Source organism: Aquila chrysaetos, chromosome 4, assembly GCF_900496995.4.
Source record: "Aquila chrysaetos chrysaetos chromosome 4, bAquChr1.4, whole genome shotgun sequence".
Taxonomy (NCBI): Eukaryota; Metazoa; Chordata; class Aves; order Accipitriformes; family Accipitridae; genus Aquila; species Aquila chrysaetos.
Genome location: NC_044007.1, coordinates 56,088,796 through 56,108,359, shown reverse-complemented (window position 1 = coordinate 56,108,359; position 19,564 = coordinate 56,088,796). Strand labels below are relative to the sequence as shown.

At 40.6% G+C, this 19,564-nt stretch overlaps 1 protein-coding gene across 15 annotated transcripts in view; it reads right to left on the bottom strand.

The window, feature by feature from the left end:
- The window catches only part of PTPRM (protein tyrosine phosphatase receptor type M), a 505,106-nt gene that overhangs the window by 344,552 nt on the left and 140,990 nt on the right, over positions 1–19,564 (bottom strand). The window contains exon 1 of one of the 15 annotated variants that reach the window (XM_030011796.1): positions 15,667–15,744. The exons of 13 other annotated variants lie outside the window; for them this stretch is intronic. The gene's annotated coding sequence lies outside the window, so the exon portion shown is untranslated. Of the gene's footprint in view, positions 1–15,649; positions 15,745–19,564 lie in introns of those variants that run through there. One more of the 15 variants, XM_030011795.1, reaches the window with a different exon arrangement.

Here is a 19,564-nt window from a genome sequence, read left to right as displayed (position 1 = left end):
CCAACTTAAACAACAAACAACAAGAAATGTAAAGGTATAGTTCAAATAAAGTTACGTTCAAACAACCCTCACATGAACAGACAGTCAGTTTAGGCTCTGTTTTTCAGTACCTATTAATGTGTTTCATTGAAGTGTACCTTCAAAATAATCATGTTACTGAACAGACGTGCAACTAAAGAATCTGAATGCCTGTAGAGACATTATATTAGAAGAAACAACATGATTTTCAAGACATTCATGTTTCTGGGTTGAACAAACCCAAAGGGAAGAATTCTATTAATACATACACTATGATACCATAGAAGGAAATAAAATTCAACACAATGCATACTTTGGAAAGAAAACATATCAATAAAATACATGAGATAATTTAAACCTTGTGTTTTCCATAAAAGTCAAGAAATTGATATGTTATAGGTGCACCCTATAAATGCATGCTATAAATGCATACCTAAGTGCTCTTATAAAAATACAAGCACACATTTCTCAAACAGTTATTAGAAAACAACTTCTAATTTTTTTCTTTTTTTGTACTTTGAAGGGTAATGATACCTTGGAATTTCAATGGGATGCAAACTCTTAAGTCATTTCTTGAAATGGAATGTAAGTGTTTAGAGAACCTTGATCCAGACTGCACCTTTATCTTAAATAGGTTTAACTATTCAATAATACGGTTTTGCAGTTACTTTAAATTATTTATCAAGCATAACTTCTCATTAATTTTCATTCTAGACAAAATAACTGCTTATAAAGTTGACAAAAATGGAAATTAATTGTGATACAAAGGAATATGAATATTTTACTTCCTAAACGGCATTACTCTCTACTAATTTACAGACTGCTAGTTACTATAATGTATTGCGACAAATTCTTATTAGTAACGTAAGTAGAAGTCACTGAACGTGTTTTCCATATTCTACTAGAGAAAACTTTTAATTTTTAATTTAGCAGAAGGAAAGGCAAGAAGGAACGATTCACCTGCTTTTCCACGCAAGGACTGGTTTCCACAAGTTTCTGATTACACCATACTCAAATCTACAGTACACACAACTGCAACATTTTATTTCTTGCTGTATGTCAGTAATCTAAAATGTAAGAAGGCCATAATCAGGAGAAAAAAAGGACACACACACACATCCATTCTAGATAGAGCAACCAAGAGGTGGTAAACTTGCTCCTAACCTATTGGCATAAGCACAGGAAAGAATACTTTTTATTATTACTTTTCACATGTGCTCAACCCTGTTTCAGCCTGTCACAACAGTACATCATTTTCATACAGAATGTGCTATGTGTTTTTTGACTTGTAATACAAACATCTTCAAATACTCCAATGCAGAAAGAATCAAATTTACTTCCACGAAGACACAGTAAGGTGAAGACTCCTGTCTTTATCTTATACAGAGGAGACTAACCAAGTTAGTCTTCGGTCTTGCCAATACTTTCTTTAGTATGATGGCTCCTAAGTTGTTGCTGGTCTTGGGTTGACCAAAGTATGAAATTCCCCTGCATTGGAATTTTTGATCCTGTTGCTCAGTGATTAATTAGGATGCTGAAGGGTGAAAAATGAACACACAGCTGGAACAAGAGGCAGTCCTGCTATATTACTTATAACACATTTCCCCATCTTTATAACACAATAAACGGTTAAAAATAAAACTCACAAAAATATATTTGGGTACAAAAAGGAAGCAAATGAATTTTGAATTTAGCCACATGGATCTTTGCTTAAAACAGGCAGGAAAGAAACCGATATTCTTTCCATCACTTAGTACATACCCTGCCGTTCAATTCATTTATTTAAATTTAAAATGTAAACCCCTTAAAATAGTTATAATTTGCTAAGTTATCAAAACAACACACAAAGCATTCATGAGTTCACTAAAAATTAACTGGCAAGTTTTTTTAAATCTTACCACCAAGAATGCCATACAGAAATGTCCACCTTTTCTTAGCCACTTTAAAATTTCAAACCAGTACCTTCCTGACAACCCAACCGATTTTATATTCAGTGCTGCTAAGAATCCTGCAGCCCTTGACAGAATTATATTTTTAAGAACTATTTAACTTATAGCATCCTGATTAATGTAATATGTATTGCACAACTGAACCATGGGAAAAATTATCAGTGGCTTAAGAAATGGAATATAGCCAGCCTGTTTTGAAAATCTGTCTCTAACTCCTTTGTTGAAAGTGAAAAGGTACAGAAGAATGTCACTGTAAACAGAATAAATCCTACTTTACTTTTTGTAAGAAAAAGGAATGTTTAAAGAGAACTAAGTTAAGCAGCAGTATGTCATTCAGATGTGCTGGTTTAGTTTTTCTGCTAGAAAGTATCTGGTAAGCTCCTAGTTCATGAGGCAAGGAGTAGGATGTAAATGCATCCTTTTAATTGGTTGACTAAACTGCCATCTGAATCTCAGGAAATAAAACACCTAGCAGTGCCATGACAGGTAAACTACATCATGTAGGTCTTTTGGACAATTTGATTTCCCACTTGTGAAGGTCTCACCAACTAACACTTTCGGAAGCTGAAGTTTCTTCTGTCCCAGTGCACCTGGAGCAGTACATTCACTCATACAACTTTAAACAGAGTTGAAAACCAAAAGGACATTCAGCCACCTAGCATGACCTTCTAAATCCAGAGCTGACTAACTAACATGCCATAGCTTGTTGTATCAAACATAGTAAACTTCTATTCTAGCCTCTAAACAGCATTTAAGGAAAACTTTCCTGAAGCAAGTAGTCATCTAGACAATGGATCCAGGAACACGCGACTGTAAAAGCCTGGTTTCAGAAGAGAACAGTTCTTGCACCAGGCACAGGCCACAACTTGTGTGTGTAAGAATGAAATCCCAAAGTGCCTGTACATTAAGCTATCTAAAATCAGCCCGTTCAATGCAGAGCCATTTCAGGATAGCCAATGAAGAAAAACTGAATATAGATACATCTGCAACAGTACTCATCTTTGAAATTGCATGCTTTGCTGTAGGTACAAGAATGTGCTATGTCTGCCTAGAATAGTTAGCACTGCTTTTTTGAAGATAAATGCTTAGGTCTCTTCTTTCAGTGGGCCAGATGAACATGAAAAATGCACACAAGAAGTCTCAGGTACACACAACCCCCAGCACAGGGGCAAATCTAAAGTTCATATGTAAGCCCTCAACATTCTGGGGGTTCAACTAAGGTTAAACAAAAAGAAAACAGGGATAATAAATGTCATGGAAGCTCCCAGTCAGTGCCTTAACCCTTTATTAGCCCTTGTCTTTGAAAGGCTGCCATCTCATGAAGGTATTCAATATTTTGTTTGACAGTATCTGTTCTTCCAGGCATGTGAATTCTGATAAAGATCAACTCAGCTTCCACACCTAGTTTTACCTATGGATCTCCCCACAAGAAAAAAAACACCTAATATATATTAAAATGAAAAGGTGTAATCATTAGACAGAAATCATTATGTATTTTACTTAAAGCCATACAGTGTGCATAATGAAAAGGAAAAAGTGAACTGAATGCATTAAAATCTTTCTTACAATTCTTTTTTTTAATCTAGTCAGCTTATCTTCAGTGTCAAGTCATGCAGAAATTTTCTCTTTCAACTTTCATTATCGTCATCTGTGAAACTGATTCCTGAATAACACTATGCAAGATGGTTATATAAATCTAAACATGTGGATAAACTCAATACACAAATAAACAATTTTCACAAAAAAAAGGGGGGGGGGGGGGGGGGGGGGGGGGAGGTGTCAGTCATGAAAACAAACAAACAAATGAACAAAACCCGAAAACAAAACAAAACCGAAACCATGGCATACTTCTCCAGAATTGTTTATCACATATTTGGGTACATGCGAAATAGATAAAAAAAAATAACTGCAACTATTCACTGGTATATCTACTAGAAAACAGTTATCTTCCAGGAAACAAGGATTCAACAAGAAAACATGTAAAATTATAACCAACTCAGTACTCATTCATATGAAGAGATAGCAAGTGCATATATTACTATAACATATTCCTTTAAAGTGACTAATATACCTATATGTACTTTCATGTTTAAACACATGGATGATGATAGTTTCTTCAGTCAAAAAGTTTAAATGGGATTTACTTGGGCTCAGTGCTTAGGTCTATGTTTAGGCACTACGTGCAATTTAACAGTTCAAAAGTACACACTGAAATCAAACTGAGAATAAAATCTAAGGTAGGTGATGGTGCTCAGCATCCATTAAATTCAGGCTTCTTTAATCCACAAACTTGGTAAGTCACCTGTATTTCACCATTTTACCCAGAGGGTTTAAATCAACAAACTGGTGAATTTGCTACAGTTGTTGCTGTTGTTTACAATTCCTCACTCTGAAATATTTCAGCAGTAATTCAGCAAATATTTGGTTCATTAAAATATTAATCCTAAGAAAATGTAATACTTGAAAAAGAAAATAGACTAGAGTTGCTCCAGAGTAAATGGGCAGTTAAACATCATGATGATTCTCATTAGCATCAATGGAAATTTTCTGTGAAGTAAACACAGAGGAAAACGAAATTTTGTACACAAAAAGATGCCCAAAAGATAGAGTGACACAAGAACTGCAAAAAAAGAAGAAAAGTATTTGTTTAAAAAAAAAAACCCAAACAAAACAAAACCTAACAACTGGAAAAGCAATGTACTGTCCTACAAAAACAATGGAAATGGCACAAGAGAGATTCTCCAGTCACTTCTGCAAGTTTTCACCATGTCACATCACCTTGTTAAGGGTCACTTTTTATACTTGGAATGTCAAATGCAATGAAATTGAAGCAGTATCATTTTCCATGCATGAAGAAAATGTGACTAGTGAGCAAAGAAAGTTTATTTGTTGATGTCTCACCAGGCTTATACATGGTTGAACACAATTAGTCTTCCTTCCAGACTCTGACAACCGACATGACATACACAGGTTATAATCACAATCCTGTTGTGATTTCATTGATACAATAATAAATATAAGTTAAAAAAGTACTGGTGCTTAACTTACTTAGGCATCAGCATTGGTTGATTTTGACTCTCAATATTTGAAAAATGTGCTTGTTGTGGTTTCAGCCCAGCCGGCAACAAAGCACCATGAAGCCGCTCGCTCAATTCTCCCCCACCCCGGTGGGATGGGGAAGAGAAAATATGAAAAAAAGTTTGTGGGTCAAGATGAGGACAGGGAAGGATCACTCACCACTTATGGTCACGGGCAAAAGACAGGCTCAACTTGGGGAAGAAACAAAATCAATTTCATTGACTACCAATCAAAACAAAACAAGGATAATGAGAAGTAAAAACAAACCTTAGAACACCTTCCCTCCACCCCTCCCTCCTTCCTGGGCACAACTCCACTGCTGATTTTCTCTCCCTCCTCCCCGCCAGCAGCACAGGGGGACCAGGAATGGGGGTTGTGGTCAGTTCATCACACACTGTCTCTGCCCCTCCTTCCTCCTCAGGGGGAGGACTCCTCACTCATCCCCTGCTCCAGCGGGGGGTCCCTCCCACAGGAGACAGGCCTCCACAAACCTCTCCAATGTGGGTCCTTCCCACAGGCTGCAGTCCTTCAGGAGCTGCTCCAGCATGGGTCCTTTCCACGGGCTGCAGTCCTTCAGTCACAGACTGCTCCAGTGCGGGCTTTCCCATGGAGTCACGGCCATCTTGGGGGGCATACCTCTGCTCCGGCGTGGGGTCCTCCCCAGGCTGCAGGTGGGCCTCCGCTCCCCCGCTCCCCTCCATGGGCTGGGGGGGGGACAGCCTGCCGTCTTGTCTCACCGCGGGCTGCAGGGGCATCCACCGCCTCAGGCGCCCCTCCTCCCCTCCTTCCTCCTCACTGACCTCGGTGTCTGCAGAGGGGTTCCTCTCACATCCCACTCCCCCCACTCACTGCAGGTTCCCCTTCCTAAATCTGTTCTCCCAGAGGCGCTACCGCCGTCGCTGACGGGCTCGGCCTGGGCCAGAGTCGGGTCCGACTTGGAGCCGGGGAAGCTTCGAGCAGCTTCTCACAGGAGCCACCCCTGTGGCCCCTCCCTCGTTACCAAAAACCCCACCACACAAACCCAATACAGTGCTAAATGAAGGAAAGCAGAAAGTCTGCTTTTAAGAACAGATATTCTATGTATTACCTTATTAACAAACACCCTTCAGGTGCAGAAACATCTCTCTGTAAGGCACCAAAAATGCTGTGATGGGGTAGATATAACGGGTTACTTTTTATTAACAGAACAGCATTCCCTAAATGTCAGCCAACCCTGCTAGCAATAAAATACCCCTGACTGTGACTACTGTGAGTACCCAAGACTAAGTATGTGACTGTCCAAGATACTGGAACTGCTGTGCATATGCAGATGAATTGCAAGGCTCAAGCATAATGGGCCTCACTTTCAGACAAGGCAAAGTCAACATATATGTTCTTTTATTTATTATATTTTATAAATGTGTACCGGCCATTTTGGAAGTACTGCAGAAAGCAGAAGACCTCAATTTTGTAACAGCCAGCCTTGGACCTTAATTCCCAAAGCTGGTAAACAGAAGAGTTTTTCTCTTCTGTATTTCTTCCTACTATTTACCAATTTTACAAAAAAAGGAAAATATATTTTTAGGTAACATTTAAAAATTATGGAACTGCTGTAACTTGAGAAACCTCTCAAAGCATGACTAGCACTACCTAAAGAAGCCAGAACTTCTGCTCAGTTGCACCACTTCCAGATACCATGCAGTACGTAACTGCACATAAGAATCAGTGCCGCTTGCACCCCTGAATTGGCATAATGACGTGTGCCAAAATACACCAGTTGAGTCTTCCCTTCAGTGCCTCAACTAACATCCATCAGTTCTGTTCATTAACTTACAAAACATTATTGTCTCAGGTGAATTTTAAGCCTTCTTTTGAGCAATATTTACTCATATTAAATTTCATGTGATAATTTTAATCATTACCCAGCCTAAAAAAATCATGAATCATCTCAACTTTCAAGTTGTTTATCTTCCAAATGTCAACTACTAAAATCCATTAAACTATTCCATCATAAATCCCATATATTTTTGGAAAAGATCAACCCACTTCTACCCATAATGCCATCTTCATTTAGCAGAACAACTAATAAGCCTAATAAGCCTTATAATTCTTTCACCAAATTCAATTCTTCAAATTCTTCCTCATCTCATATACATAGGCACATCTTCCATTCTTTTGTTAGAACTTGTTGATTAAACACAAACATGAAGTCACGTATTTCTGAATCATGTATTTTTGCAGTCCCTTTTTCCAGTAGCCAGTAACATCTAAAAAAACTGCTTTCTGATGTATGCTGTTTGGTTTTTCAATCCTTTCCAATATTTAAAGAATTTCAGCATTTGATGAATTTGACTATTCATCCTATAATCTTTATTCTGTTTCCTTCACGACTATTCTACGTTTTCAAACACTATATTAACATTTTGAAGGCCGTTTCTTATATAACTGGTATTACCTCTTTGCAAAAAGCAAGCAATGTATAGAAAGTCCATATACACAAAGTTCACAAGCTATTACGGAAAACGACTGCATGCGGACAAATTCTGAGACATTTGTCTAAAGTTTCGGATTCAACTTCTGAACCAACCATTGCATTTTAGAAAAAGTAGAAAGCAAAATAAGGAAAAGCAAATTATCCATGTGTTGGAGTACACAGTATGTTGTTTAACAAAAATAAAAACATCCTCTGGTGCAGAGGTAACTTCAAAATAAAAATATGAAGGTTATAGGTAAAGAAAAGGAAACGAAGTGAGGGAGGATGGGATGGAAACTGTTGAGGAAAATGTATCAAGTGAAGATTCATGACTCCAGGACACAAAGCTAGCCAGTAGCATCTCCCCAGGACTGGAAAAGGCAAATTCAGGTTGAGTATTCTAGAGCAGGGAGCACGTAGATATTTGAAACAATTAATTTCAATTAATTAAAATTAGAGGACAATGTGGATCTTTCCAAAGTCTCCTTCACATAAAGTAATATGAAAAGGAATTTGACTCATTTCTACCCTCAAGTGTGAGACAGCCTTTAATAGAAAGGATTCAGTGTTTCCAAGAGATGTAGCTTCTACAGCCAGTGAGAACTGTGCTACAAACTGCTAAAACAGTAAACTGATTTATAAAACGCACTCACAATAGATACCTTCCCACAAACGGTATGCAAAGGTTACTTCAAATTCTCTCAAGAGTCCTCATGATGCAGTCAGCTGGATTTCTTTAAAGCTAGCCTAATACCTTTTACCAGCTATAACATTATTTAACTTTTATGCTATGACTGGATCTCAAACATGCCAGAGCTTTCAGACAGACCTGTCTGCACCTTTTCTTTAAGGTGAACACACCAAAAAATACCAGAAGGGCTTTGAAGAAGTGATGTTTTTTTCAGAACATAAACTTGAACAAACTCTCTTCTGTCTGAAAAGCCTGATTCTTTCAGGTGAGAGAGATAAAATACAGCCATTTGAAAACAAATACCTTTTCTGCCCAACTATGTCTTTGCAACAAGGGTCCTTTTCCTCCAGACCTGCTTTTCACACTAGCAACTTTCAATAGCCTCCTTTAGGTCAACAGAAAAATCTCCCCTCTTTTCATCACCTCTGGCCTGGTTTTGCACCTCTTCCTCATTATTCTAAGAAAACTCTGCAAGTGCAAACTCCCCAGTCAGCACATGTATTACTGCCTGCCCTGTTCTTCCCGAAAAGCTTCTCCCATGGCCAGGTGATCTCAAAGGAGAAATCCTCTCTTCCCCTTCAAAGAGCTGTCCCTGACCAAAAAGCATGCAGTTACTAACCATGGACTTATCACAGCTTATAACGTGCATACAAAAAATAATTGAACCACTATCTCAGTTGTCACACACAGAATGACAATACGGGCATGATGAATTTTTTGCATGTTCCTTCAGTTTTCAAGGAAATATGATGAAGTTTCCAACCTCACAAACAGAATAAAACTTGTTTAGCACAAAGGCTCTTCCCCTGCCTCTGAGGGCTACACTCAGATGCTTCCTTGCCTTGTCTGTTCCTAACAGGGCACAGCTCCACCCGTTGATTCTTTACCCTGTGTACCTGCAGTGAGATTGGAAGAGGTCTGCTAGACACATCTGCTAGATCTATCCTAAACAAAATGAAGAAAGTCAAAATACATGATTCAGTAAATAAAGGATTAAAGGATAGAAATAGAAATGAGTAACAATCAACACGGTAACTGACAAACAGGTCTTGCTAAAGAAAAACCTGGTTTAACAGTTAGAGGGGATTGCAAGTATTGCTGAAAAAGATAGCAGCTAAAGATATAAAAGACTTCTGTGAAGTGCTTAATGTAGTGTCGTGGTTTAAGCCCAGCCAGTAACAAAGCACCACGCAGCCGCTCGCTGACTCCCCCCACCCCCACCTCCCGGCCACGGCGGGATGAGGAGAAAATATAAAGGCAGGCTCCTGGGTCAAGATAAGGGCTGGGAGGGATCACTCACCACTGATGGTCACGGGCAAAAGACAGGCTCAACTGGGGGAAGAAACAAAATCAATTTCATTGACTACCAATCAAAACAAAACATGGACACTGAGAAGTAAAACCCAACCTTAGAACACCTTCCCCCCAGCCCTCCCTCCTTCCCCCCTCAACCCCACTCCCGGTTCTCTCCACCTCCTCCCCCCGGCGGCGCAGGGGAACAGGGGATGGGGGTTGGGGTCAGCTCCCCACACCTGGTCTCTGCCGCTCCTTCCTCCTCAGGGGGAGGAGGACTCCGCACTCGGCCCCTGCTCCACCGGGGGGTCCCTCCCACGGGAGACAGTCCTCCATGAACTTCTCCGGCATGGGTCCTTTCCATGGGCTGCAGTCCTTCAGTCACAGACTGCTCCAGCGCGGGCTTTCCCACGGAGTAACAGCCATCTTTGGGGGCACCCACCTGCTCCAGCGCGGGCTCCTTCATGGGCTGCAGGTGGGCATCTGCTCCACCGTTCACCACCGTGGGCTGCAGGGGCATCCACCGCCTCAGGCGCCCCTCCTCCCCTCCTTCCTCCTCACTGACCTCGGTGTCTGCAGAGGGGTTCCTCTCACATCCCACTCCCCCCACTCACTGCAGGTTCCCCTTCCTAAATCTGTTCTCCCAGAGGCGCTACCGCCGTCGCTGACGGGCTCGGCCTGGGCCAGAGTCGGGTCCGACTTGGAGCCGGGGAAGCTTCGAGCAGCTTCTCACAGGAGCCACCCCTGCGGCCCCCTCCCCCAACCACCAAAAAAACCCACGCCACACAAACCCATAACACATAGTAAACAAACTGATTAGAGCAGCGTAACAGAACACGTCAAATGTATTAAAAGCTGAATAACTGAAGCAACTGTTAATGAAGAAATCCCAGTAAACAAGGGATGAGGTTCTGCTAGTGGGATTCTCTTTGGAACACCATTAAACTAGATGCTATTTAACTTCTTTAACAAGAATGTAACAACAGATGTAAAATTGTTTCTGGGAAAAACTGTAATGATACAAACACCAGCAAAACAACAAAAAGTGTCTGAGTAGCCAAATCTAGGCTACTCTGAGGACCAAGGGTGAGTCATCCTCCTCTCCCAGCCTGACAGACACAAGGCTGCTGTGGTTCCATGTCCCCAGATCCAGCTAGTGGTGAGGTTTCCCAACACAGACAGACATACACACAGAGAGAGATGGTCTCACAGATCAAATAGAGACAGAAAAACAGTGCCTTTACCGGCACCCCTATAAACAAACAGAGCACTCACAGAAGCTGCAGGGACAGCCCCACCCTGTTCCTCCTCTCTGTTTAATGGGAATTTCAGTCTGCTAGAGGAACCCACACCCTGCTCCTCCCTAGGTGCTGGCTCCCAGACCCATGAGCCCCTGACTTTCATGGTCCCACACCAGCTGCTGGCACTCAAATCTCTTCTACTACTCTCTGGCTAGCCTGGTTTGAAGTTCATCAGTATTGACGCACACATTGAAGATGAGAGTGCACCCACACACAAGATCGTTAGAAATAGGATTTAATAAGAACACAGGATGATAGACTGCGGTGATCAAACATCAGGCAGGGTCACATCAGCCTAATGAGTGGGTCAGCTATTTACACTTGATGAGCCTCTTTTATTCCTTTAGCTTTCTATTTTTCCCATGCTTGCTCCTTCCCAATCCAACTCTACTCCTGCCTTTTGTCCCCACATGAACAGTCACACATGCCGTGAGGGCAACAAGCAAAACTGCAAGCCATGTTTTCCAATGAGTCGCTTACCTATCAACTTGTATGTTATTATAACTTGGCATTCAAAGCATAAGACAGTTGTTTTGTCACTGAAGCTAAGCATCTGTAAAACTAACCAGCACATGCCAACAATTAATGCTGTAGCCCAGAAAGTATCCCTTCTTTTCTAAGCGCATTCTCTTTGCTGCACCACCAATAACACCAGCTATTATTTTTGTAAACCATTCAACCATGCAATTCAGCATTTAAGAAACAATACTCAGGAGATAAGCAGAAATCAGCTTTAAGATGTTTCAGGGGAGCTGCTGGGGTAAACCAGTTACTCTTCAGGTAAAAGCTTTGGGGAAGTAAATATAATAAGGGGCCAGGGGGGAAACATGGATTTATCCTGCATGTTATCCTTATTGAAACAGGCCATCTCCAAGAACAGAGTTAAGTGCTACTGGTGCTCTTCTACCTTCCCAATGACAGGCTGAAAGGTTTGTTAAACATAGAGGTTAATATAAAAAGCTTCTCAAGGCCCAAAGACAGTGAGCTTTACAACCTTCATAGAAATTCAATTTTGTTTCAGCTTTAGGTTGCTAGGTTAATGTTCGACTAACAATCATACCTATGTATACTCTTCCAAATTTTAGATCAACCCAGCAATAAGTTACTTTTCATTTAAAAGCAGACTGTCATGGTACTTTCTGCATACCGCAATCTCTGGAAAGTGTACCGCCACCTGGCTGATTACCAATTTCCTAACTACTGATAGAGGCAAATTATCATCAAAATACTATCGGGTGTGTAAACTACTACTAAGGTGTTACACAGATTAGTATCTGCAGTAACACAGCACATGCAAATGACATCCATCTTTTGAATTCCACTCAAATGTCTGATAGTTTGTCACAGACCTGTAAGACAGAAAACAAAACATTGCTATATTGCCTATGGTGCCAAATCCCACAACAATACAGAGCCTTCTGAAATCCTGTTTGACATATCAGTAATTTTAGAAGCATATTAGCCTCAAGGGCCATTCTGTTACTGGAGTAATTTACTCCTGGTTTCAGGAGTGGGAATAAAGGTAACTCACAAGAAATTTACCATATCTATCAAAGAGTAGGGTAGAATAAAAACAAAACAACTCCACATATCTACAGTAGACTACAATATAGTGTTTAACCTACTCTTTTGAATCAAAGCAACCCTCTTTTTCTCATCTGCTTAATACGTTCATCTAAAAGTTCCCTTAGCATGGACCTTATATAGCCTCAATTCTTTTACTTCCACATAAAAAATCCTGCTCAGAAATTAATTAGAAGCTCACTGTTGCAAATACTCTGATAAAGAAATTGAAATTTGATTATATAAAAGAGCTAGGTTTGATTAAGAAGTAGAAAATTGTGAAGCGTAATCTATAGGAGTGTTAAGGTTGAAATGTAGTCATAGAAACTTTAGGAACTGTGTTATGTGTGACCACAGGAACCTTAGTATTGTTAAGTTCCAAATAAGCTAACCATAGAAACTTCACCAGGAACTTACTGGCTTTCTTACGTTTTGTTTCAAGAAACTAAGGAAACCATCATGGGCACCAGTTTGCTGCTTGGAAACCCCCTTACCCTTCCCATCTTGATTTGAGTATCGAGGATTCCAATCAGTAGAGCTAAGTGAAATTGACCAATGATTGTTTTTAAATAGGAATATTGATAAGGTGATATAATCAAAAGATCAGTCACTATAAAGGTTAAATTTAAGAGCAAGCATAGTATGCATTTTTATGTAAAGAGCTTATGTAACAATGACTTGACAGAAAAAGTTTATAAAAACTGATTAAATTAATGTTAAGCTGGACATGCCTTTGGAGGAGCGATCCCCCGTGTCCCCAGTGCTGCAATAAACGAAGTGCCTGCTTCTTAACATCACATCGGTGTTAAGGAGTTTTATTCCTGATTTCGGTAACATCACCAGTGTAAATACAAAAAGAGACACTTCCCTAAAAGACACTGTTACATTTTGTTTGTTTTTCTGAACTGAATCACTCACTAAAACTACAAAACACAAGTAGTGGGCTTTTTCCCCAGTTAAACTACAAATTATTTTAGATTAGCATTTACACCATTTTTCTTCCATAGAAACACTTCAGAGACCTTAGGTAAGACTTGCTGAGTAAACCTTTAAGCACATCAGGGCCTGTGTTTAGCTGATGAGCAACAGGATGGCTCAGGACCTTTATTCTTGAACTCATGTCCCCACAGGAAAGCACTATGTTATACCAGCATAAAGGCACTCACGTGCCCCATGGCAACTACATGACAGTTTAAATCTTAATGGATAAGCTACTGCATTTTCCACAGGGTAAGTTCTAGATATGTACCTTTTATTGTCTCATAGCAATCACTCTGCAAAGTCAACCTATATCATAACAATATGAAAGCTTTAAAACTGATATAATAGCATATGCAATTGGGGCTGTTACTTCCATCTTGAAAAAACAACAAAACGAACAAAAAAACACCACCATCGTGAAATCAAAATCTGCTTTTAAAATGGAATTTACCTCTGGTCTACACCGAGATTTATATATATGCTTGTGCGTATATATCAGCTTGAAAAACTGCATTAGTTGGACTTAGTCTGTACAGCAATTAGAAACCCATTACATCTCCATTCCTGGATTTCTTTCTTTTTTTAATGCACTTATGCCTTTCCCACATGTATTGCGTTTGTGTGGCAGGGTTTTGGCAGCAGGGGAGGGGGCTACAGGAGTGGCTCCCGGGAGAATCTGCTCGAAGCTTCCCCGGCTCCAAGTTGGACCCAACTCTGGCCAAAGCCGAGCCCATCAGTGACGGCGGTAGCGCCTCTGGGAGAACAGATTTAGGAAGGGGAACCTGCAGTGAGTGGGGGGAGTGGGATGTGAGAGGAACCCCTCTGCAGACACCGAGGTCAGTGAGGAGGAAGAGGAGGTGCACCTGAGGCGGTGGATGCCCCTGCAGCCCGCGGTGAGACAAGACGGCAGGCTGTCCCCCCCAGCCCATGGAGGGGAGCGGGGGAGCGGAGGCCCACCTGCAGCCCAGGGAGGAGCCCACGCCAGAGCAGGGGGATGCCCCCGAAGGTGGCCGTGACTCCATGGGAAAGCCCGCGATGGGGCAGTCTGTGACTGGAGGACTGCAGCCCATGGGAAGGACCCATGCCGGAGAAGTTCATGAAGGACTGTCTCCCGTGGGAGGGACCCCCCGGTGGAGCAGGGGCCGAGTGCGGAGTCCTCCTCCCCCTGAGGAGGAAGGAGCGGCAGAGACCAGGTGTGGCGAGCTGACCCCAACCCCCATCCCCTGTTCCCCTGCGCCGCCGGGGGGAGGAGGTGGAGAGAACCGGGAGTGGGGTTGAGGCGGGAAGGAGGGAGGGCTGGGGGGAAGGTGTCTTAAAATTTGGTTTTACTTCTCATTATCCTGTTTTGATTTGATTGGTAACAAGTTAAATTGATTTTGGTTTTTTTTTCCCCATTGCCCATGACCATAAGTGGTGAGTGATCCCTCCCTGTCTTTGTCTCGACCCATGAGCTTTTCTTTATATTTTCTCCTCCCCTTCCTACTGGGAGGGAGGAGTGAGTGAGTAGCCTCATGGTGCTTTGTTGCTGGCTGGGCTGAAACCACAACACCACAGAAGCAGCTGACAGCATTTTTCTACAAATTGGTATATAAAGCCATCTTTCACTTAAGGATCCTGTTACGCTTCGCAATGATAAAACAGCGACATATCTTAATAGCTCAGATTTCTTTTTTCCTAACCCAATTTCCAAATTCTAAAGCAAGTAAAAAGTACAGAGGTGTTTGTTATTCAAGGTCTAAGTTATATGACAGGGTTACATGAAAGGGTTTCAGTACATAACAAATGAAAAAAATCATTTAAGGCATAAGGGTTGTATTTGCTTAAAAAACATATTTAACTATTAATTCCACAAATTTGAAATCTCACTTCTAAAATAAAACTTTTTGCAAAAAACACCTTATTGGCATTCCAGGAAGAAAAAAGACTTACTCTCAGCTATTTTATTCTAGATATGTTAACCACTACAGTATAATCTATCTTTAAAGGCTCTTATCTAGAAGAGATTATGTCACAGACTACATCATAAATAGTGAATACTGCGCAGGTTGCGAATTTATCTGTGTTTATTCACACAATAATTTCCTTCACTGTGGCAACAGGCAGACTTTACAAAGCCATCTGTACGCTGATAAAATGGGAATTTCACTTCTTATTCTTTTAAAGAGACTTTTTCCAAGCCCCAGATGGAATTGGTTTAAAGTCTTGTACTATTAATGGCTATTTGCTATGTCATAGTTAATCTCAACTTGTATCCACCTTAAATATAGCAGAAAACATCCCTAAATCATCTAACTGGTGTACATAATGAAGTTAACATACTTACCCCATGGAACTACACACGCTTTTTTTCCTGTGCAGTCCCATGGAGGATACTGTTTGATATACCTATTTTCAAGTTCTAGTCTGCTAGAGATGCATTAAAGATATTAATTTGGGCCTGATTAATCACTGAAATAAGCCCTCCAGTTTCCATGACTCACAATCCCAGGAACTAGATTGTCACTCAAGAGAACAACAGGGTCGGGTTTTTTTTTCCAAGAAGGAAAGCATTAAGACTCTAATTAACACAAGGGCTTAATGATGTGCTTACGTACCAGGAAAGCACTTAGATACTTACTTAATTTGGCTTCAGAAGGATTAAAAATTGAGAAGGTACATGCATAATATTTCTGCATGATGCTTTCTGGAGTTCTGAGTTCCTGCTATCGCAGGAACCTGACATTTCACAGCTTATTTAAAAATTGTTAATTGAAATACCATTGTATTCATGCATACAATTTTCAAAAATACCTAAGTGATACAGAAATCCTAGAATTGATTTTGTGTGAGCTAATTTGTCAACAAAGCACAGTAGCTAAAGACAGCGATTTAGGAGCTGCAAGCTGTAAAATTATATTGGCACATATATATACAGTGCATTAGTACAGCATCTGAACTACCCCTTGCCCCAATAAGAAAGTGCTAATTAATTCAGCAAAACTCAGACTCCTAAGTCCAGAAACTACTTTTTCCAACAATATTTAGGCATTTCTCAGCAGACTTGTGTCCTGGGTTTGGCTAGGATAGAGTTAATTTTCAAAAGAAGCTGTGAGGGGACACAGCCAGAATAGCTGACCTGAACTAGCCAAAAGGATATTCGATCCCACATGACCTTGTGCTCAGTATATAAACTGGGTGAGCTGGCTGGGGGAGGAGGAGGGATCACGGCTCAGGAACAGGCTGAGCATTGGGTTCCAGGTGGTGAGCAATTGCATTGTGCATCACTCGCTTTATATGTTCTTTTATTAGTATTACTGTTGTTATTATTATTTCTTCTCTCCTTGTGTTGTCCTATTATCTCAACCCGCAAGTTTTTACCTCTTTCTTCTGATTCTCCTCCCCATCCCATGGAGGGGGTGAGGAGTGAGCAGCCGTGTGGTGCTGAGTTGCTGGCTGGGCCTAAACCACGACAACCTGTAATTCCCAAATTACCTAGAGCAAATGAACCATGCAGAACCATATTAATCGCCATTCAGTATGGTATTTTCAGTTAAATTTTATATTAAGGTGGCTAGTGGTCCAGAAGAAAGTTAAGGCCTGGTAGCAGTGCTCAAGCCAAAAAGTTTGGACAACACCGAGTTAAACTCTTGAAAATTTTTTTCAAGCCCAGAATTTAATCCAGATGTTAAATATTAAGGCATGCGAGTGATTCTGACGGGGGAACAAGGATAAATAAGTGGTTTTACTGCTGTGAAAGGGGAATGTGTATTTACATGTATTTAAAATATGCTGGAGGATAAAGCAGAATCAAACAGAAAGCAAACTAGAAGATAACAAATGCTCTGCACTTTTCTTCATTGACTTTGTCTTACCTTTAAAACTTCTAGGCTGAAACTTGGACAAGATAGCAGAATCTGCTGGATTAAATTATGTATTAGTCAAACAAAAACTAGGGAACTAAAATGACATTTTTTTGGATCATCTCACCCTTTTCTGCAAGAATTGTAGCCTGGTATCCTCATGACCCATTCTGCTTCTCCATGCTCCCCACTGAAGCTTTCGGGGATGTCTCCTGACCAAGCCCCAGGCCACCATTTGCAGCCACTGCTCTGTCCTTTCCCCACTGTGGCTGCCCCCGCCAAGGTGGGCCTGGCTGTCGGGGGGACAGAGGAGGTTCCCGCTGGGGCCGTATCCCCCAACAGAAAGGGTGAGCAGCCAGGAGTCCACGGCAGGTATAAACAACTCCTGCCAAAGGGAGGGAGGGAGCGCGCGCAGGGTCTTCCTGCAGGAGGACAGATCCTGACCCTCAGGCCTGCAGGGAAGGAAGCAGGATGCCAGCCAAGCCGTTCCGTTGCGGCCACAGGGCCCTCAGCCTACAGCTCAGACTGGGAAAGACAGCAACATTACACATGGCACATTCACTGCCAGCCCCTTACTCATCCTTCCCCACTCCTAGAATGTTACATATGTTCCGCTAATTCTTTTACAAAAATAAAAATAAAGAATCCCCATTTCAACTGCCTCTTTCAAGTATTGGTTGTTGCGATGCTGCTGAGCAGCATGAAGCATCCCTTACCAACCCACCACCAGAGCAGCCCATCCCCATTGCAATGCTCTCTGCAGCAGGGAGGTAAAGATTGACCATGGCAATGATAGCTACATCCAGGTTTTACTACAAATACACCTTAATGTTTCTGCCTTTCTCTCATCATTAATGTGTTTTACATCAACAGCTTCTTATTTCTGCCCCCCTCATATTAAGAGCAAATTGCTACGTACAAGCAGGCAGCCTTAAGCTGAGCCTTGCATCTAGGTAACCACGAAAACAAGCATTGTAGGCAATAGTTTAGGTGAAGGTATGTCAAACCACTCACGAAGTAATGGTTGTGTATTTTTAACATTTAATGAAAAAATCAGTTTCCAGACTGACTTATATTTATTGTGTCTGACTGTAGTTTAGTTTAAGTTTGACTAAGATATGATATAAAGGCTCTATTCCATTAAACTTCCTTTCCTTGCCTGCAAACATGAACCATTTTAACGTATCTTCTGAAATACTACAGACCTTTTCTGTTATTTTCAAAGCCTGCTTCACATAACCAAATAAATTATACTTCAACAGCATTTTATGAGACAAAAATCTTTAGAAATATTATAAAACAATATCATAATGAACTAAATTACATTAAAATATTAAAGGAAAATGAAAATCCTACAGTGAATAATTGCTAGACTCAATTATCCTTTACAATATAAATATTCTGTGCTTCATTCAGACTACAACTTGGTGTCCAAAGAAGGAATACAAAACATAGTGACATAAATTCATACTTAGGCAAGCAACTTGGCTTTACTTGAGACACTGTAGCATTTGTTTTCTTTACTCTCATCTCACTTGCTGCCTTCTTATTTTGCCTAATATAATTATTTTACCTAATATCACTTTGGTTTGACTTATCAAAAACAAATTTACAACACTGCAGTTCTTTCTCCTGAAATTTTTGCTGTGATCCTTTGAAGCCTGGTTACCTTACTTTTCTGAGTATTTTCAAGTGTTTTAGTGGTGAAGTTTCAAATAAATGAAACGTGTACCATATTTTAAAGACTTATCTGCAGTCAGCCCAGGAATAATTTGGCAAGGAAATCATATCAATGGCATAACAAACTAAAAACTTCACTTATAGCCCAGATATTTCTTTTAATCAGCTACTATTACAAGCAATACCTACAACTCTAGTACCTAGCCAAGATAAAGATAATATAGCCCCCAATTTCCAGTGTACTTTCTGTGTGTTAGACAGTACTTTGTATACAGGATCATCCAAACTCCAAGCTACATATTCAAACCAAAATGGAGATGGATTATAAAAAAAAAAAAAAAAAAAAAAAAAAAAAAAAAAAAAATTGGTGGTAGATATGGTACCGTAAATACACTTTTTAAAGTTACTTTGGCAATTGACTTGTTTTGAAATAGATGCCCACTCTTCCAGCTTCCTTAAGAGTCCTATGTCCCTTCTTCAGAAAAGCTAGAAAATAAACTATGAACAAAACCACCCCTTAGAAAACACCCACTCTCTGAAGCACAGTGAAAAGCCCAGATCCTCAGGTAAACCAGGTTGTTTGCTAAATCTGTTGGATTGATCTGAAGACTGAGCGCTGCTCACTCACTCACTCTCTGTTACACTTATCCTATTCTTCCAGTGTGTTCTATTCTCTTATCACCTGCTGAACACAAGAGGAAAGTTGAGAACAGTCTACT